General features: G+C 26.7%; 1 long non-coding RNA gene and 1 pseudogene across 1 annotated transcript; both read right to left on the bottom strand.

Annotated features, from left to right (window-relative positions):
• Window positions 1-613: 613 nt before the first annotated feature.
• LOC132937492 (uncharacterized) lies at window positions 614-2178 on the bottom strand. Its single transcript, XR_009663683.1, has 3 exons — window positions 1947-2178; window positions 1346-1869; window positions 614-841 (listed from the first exon to the last, which is right to left on the bottom strand). It is a non-coding gene; the product is annotated as an uncharacterized LOC132937492 (long non-coding RNA).
• A 416-nt stretch (window positions 2179-2594) lies between these two features.
• On the bottom strand, window positions 2595-4212 carry LOC132934560 (peroxynitrite isomerase THAP4-like; annotated as a pseudogene).
• Window positions 4213-5016: the final 804 nt, after the last annotated feature.

Here is a 5016-nt window from a genome sequence, read left to right on the forward strand (position 1 = left end):
ATAAATAATAAATAATAAATATTCATTATTTGTTTATAATGTATATGACTCGTGAAAGTGAATATTGCTCATTTGTTCAACATTTCCTAGTCAGTAATTAACATCCTCAATTATTACGATTATTAAGGTATAAGAATAATGATGGTGTAGATAATACATAATATCTAGATAGTACATGGACCTCTAAGTTAGTTTATAGGTCTATGAGATTGTAGATAGGTATATGGAAATTCCACTGAATGATTATATTCTCATATTCAATACACCATATAGTTTTGAAAATTTTTTTGACTTGTTTTGAGCTATTTACACCCTGGCCTTGTATTGACAGACAAAAAGTAATATAAAAATAATGACAATAAAATTTAAAATCGATGTTATACTTTCAAAAATATTATCCTTTATAATTTTTTATCTCACTTTAAGATGACTAAAAAATAATGTAAAAAAAAGATTTTAGGCAAAAGCTTTTTATCTATGTTGGGCATGGGTCTGTGAGAGCAAACAAGTATAATAAACTCTTAATATTTTATTATTAACAAAAAAACTATTAAATTATGTTTATAAAATATTATTAACAACATATATAATATAAGTAATGATAGAAATCCAGACAAATATTTAAATGTATTAAGTATAATCGGTTAACGCACATAAAAAAAGTGTACCTCACTAGTGTACCGCCTATTGACTTGAATATAATATTATACTTAATATAAAACTAAAGTGAAAATAATGAATTAAATATTTATCAAAATCCAAACTAGAAGTCAATGTGTGTTGAGGAAGATCTTCATGCGTGATATGGTACTTGTACTTGAAGTTGAATTTATAACCTAAACTATAATATTTAATAATGTATTAATAAAAATATTATATTTAATTATCAAACATGAGTTCCTATTTAGTATATTCAAATTTATACTTTTTAAATTTCAATTCAACAAACAATTTGACAAAACAACTTGATATTAATTTGTGTTAAAGATTATACAAGAGGCATGTATACCAGCCATTACTAGAGTTGTGGAAAATGAATCTGAAAATAATGGATTGATAATCTTAGCATTATCACAAAAAAACTACTGCATTAAAGCAAGAAAAAAAGAGTGGCATTTGCTGACTACTTTAAAGGCAGAAGGAGCAGTACATTGATAACGCGTACTCCCTACAAGGAATTAAATATACTCAATATAAAACAGAAATATAAATATTAATGAAATAATTACCAAAATTTAACATTTTTTGTTGTTTTAGATTTTATTTATTTGGCTGATGATGAAAGTTCAATTTGTATTTAATAATCTTACATTTGATAATATGTCATAGTCAAAATAAATTTTACCTATTCATAACCTGAAGACAAGCGCTTGTTATCATCTTTTGAATGCTTGTTTGTAGATCAGGTGCTACTTTTATAGAGAGTTTATGAAGTTTAACTGCAATATTATGTTGGCCAAATATTTGAAATTCGCTAACAGCAGATTTCATTGCTTTAATAGCATTATCAAGGAGGAACTATTTAAGTATAAAACGTAGGCATACGTGCAATGAGTAACATCCAAAACCATGATTAAAATCAGTTCTCTACTTAGGTATGTAGGTATGTAGGTATCATGTTTGTATAGCAGCCACAGCGAATCCGAATTCTTGTTAAGAGATTTTTTTTTCATTTAGTGGTCCCCAGTGTATTTAAGAAAGTGTTAAGTGAAACCCTGTCTTAGATGAAATGCGTTGAGAAAGGTTTCATGTATTTGTTGTGTAGAATCACCATCTTTAATATCTTCTTTAGACTGTATTGAACTCGATGCGTCTTGAGGAAGATCTTCTCGTGGTATCGTAGTTGTACTTACAGTTGAATTTATTATCCTAAAATATAATATTAAATAATATATTAACAAAAATATTATCTTTAATAATCAAACACGAATTCCTATTTAGTATACCTATTCAAATTTATACTTTTTCTTGATTGCTGAATCTGAATGCTCTCCAAGATTTATAGATATTAGCCATTACAACTTGCATTTGATTATGTGGACCAATAAACTAAACTCGTTATGCAGTACATCATACTCTGTTGTATTTGATATTTTAACTTCATCAAACATGAAAACGGTAAGTTTCTCATAATCTTTTAAATTATGAAGTTTCATACTTTTCAGCACGTAAAAATGAATACCATTTCTCATTACTATCGTTTTGGCCCATCGCTGAAGAGATTATAGTCCTGAAAAAATATAACTTATGAATGAGTGAAAAATAAGTTTAAAATTTTTATTACCGGGTAGACGATAGTGTAGTTTGTTTTTCATATAGACATAATATGATCTTTTACTGATGTACCTTCATGTATAAACTTTGGCCACCTCATTTTTTGTCAAATGCACTCGCTTTTTTTTCTTTAATATTAAATTTAGTTGATTCTGAGAAAAAACTGATGAAACCAATTTCTTTGCTTCATTTTCACTAATTTGTTTTTTTTCAGAGAGAGAACTATTACTTCTTCAGACATTGTTTTTTGAGTTGTTTTTAAAATTTAATTTGTTGAATTTATTTGTTTTTGCAGTATATTTATACTAGTTCGAAGACATTCATTCATTTTTTTTATAATTTACAAGAGGATCTTCTAGTTATACAATCTTATCTCTTATGTTTGTCATTATCAACTTTCAATTCATTGTGTTTTTTTTTAAAAGGTCATTGTATAATTGTTCATATTTTATATTTATCAATCCATATTTAAAGGTGATTTATCTGGAAATGGAATCGAGTTTGCATTCATTGTAGAAGAAATTGCAATTGGCGGTGACAGAGAATCTGCTGAAGTAGAAGTAATGCTGGATAATATTAACTCATCATGGACCAATAAAAATATACAAACATTCAAAATTAATATAATTTTAACTATACCATTGCTAATGGTAATTAATTGTTATAATCGTTTACAATATTAAATATACTATGATATATTAAATGCTGCCATATTTATTAGGTAACAATATTTTTATTTATTTGGATACCTACCTCAAGTATATGATGAAAATATTTTACAACTACAAATCTAATTTGATAAATAAAATATATTAAATATACCTAATAATATTTTTGTGTTACTTAATCTATAAAGCAAATTATTATATATACTACTAGAATTACATAGAAAATAAATACAATTTTAAAATGTTAAACCCATGGTCTTACATAAAATACTGTGTTCTAATATCGAAATTAAATAAGCTAATAATATATAGTATGTATAATATATGTACTATTTTTATAATTAAATTAAATGTCTATTCATTAATATTTACATTTTGTTAATATTGTACAAAAATTAAACATTTAAAATTTACCTGTTTCATTGATTTAGCTTCAATTCTCTCATTTCGATTGATCGCTGAAGTAGAAGTTACACTCTGTGAATGATCCGGTGGTAAATGTAAAGTTGAGACTGCATCAGGTTTAAGTATACAAACTTTAGGAGTGTATCCTAAGCGTTTTTAAAAAAATAAATTATTATTAAACATATTATATAAAATATATTATTTTTGACTACCAATAAAAAATTACAAAAAATAATTACCTAAAAGTTCTGCTTTCAAATCTCGGATGAAAAAATCTGGGGTAAAATGTTTAGAACAAACAATGATGTCTTAGAATTCCACTTATCACTTCGGCGACATTTATGTACCCACATATTACAGATATCAAGATGCTTTATTGGAAACCTATACATAGTTCATAATTTTTAAATTTATATTAAAACATTATTAAAGATCCCTAAAATATTTCATTGAGTAAAAACATTTTATACTTGGGTTAATTAATTTCAAGATTTATTTTTACATGTTAATAATTTAATACGGTGCAAAAATATTTTAAATATAATAGTCTGTTAATTCAAAATGCTTATTTGATTTTAAGTAGCTACTTGATGTAAAATATTACAAGATTATTATTGGATGGTTTTCGTTTAACTATAAAACTTTAAAAGTGTTGTTGTCATCGAAATAAACTACCAATATATTTTTCAGCATTCATATTTAATACAATAATACCCTATTGTGGAAAATTACAGTAAAAGTAGGTAGGTACCTACCTGTGAAATGATATGTCGAGTCCTTGATCTTTAGTCTTGCTAGCATAATGCTTACACGTCGCTACAACACAAGATGATCCTCCTGAGAGGTTTTTTGAATTTGTAGACATGATATCCAATGAATTGTATTCAAATTAAATTATCAATACGCATACAACTTGCAAAAAAGAATGTGAAAACGATAAACATAAGTAACAAATTACAAAACTCGTAAAATCGCATGTGAAAACAATATATTTTATTATATTCACTATTGTAAGCAAAATAATATCTCCTGTCTTTATTATCTATAAACCTTGATTGCTATCGATCCATCGGATGAGCCAAACTACCATTTATGGGAGATGTGGGAGGGGATGACATGATAAAATATAATTATCATACACAATCATAGATAATAACACGATCTAAATCTTCCAAGACAGAAGATAAAAATATCTTTATTATCTATTTGGGGGCTTGAGCCCCCCCACCCAACACTTTTTTCCTATTAACGCCACTGTCTCTATGGCTCTATCCTTCATGCTCCCATCTACTTAGTCCATGGAATTTAGAGAAATGTGACCGGTGTAGTTAACTTCTTACCAGGATAACCATAGATAATAATATATTATGTATTATATATTGTGATTATGTATTATCTATGATAATTACTGACTATCGGCATTCGGCAGTCTCGCTCGTAAGTAACTTCTAAGTTCTAACCTTATGATTCTTGTTTATTCTTGTTGCATTCATCCATTGTGAATTACGGAATTAGTGCATTGATTTTTAGACCTTACTATGAGTGCAAATGTTATTTTTTATCGAAATCTATATACCTATCGATATAATATAGTCGCCATTGCAATCTGACTTGTTGGACTAAGTATAATATTTTTTTTTTGCCTCGAGAATTGAAATTCAAGAAAGCG

The sequence above is a fragment of the Metopolophium dirhodum genome, chromosome 1 (genome assembly GCF_019925205.1).
Source record: "Metopolophium dirhodum isolate CAU chromosome 1, ASM1992520v1, whole genome shotgun sequence".
Classification (NCBI taxonomy): domain Eukaryota; kingdom Metazoa; phylum Arthropoda; class Insecta; order Hemiptera; family Aphididae; genus Metopolophium; species Metopolophium dirhodum.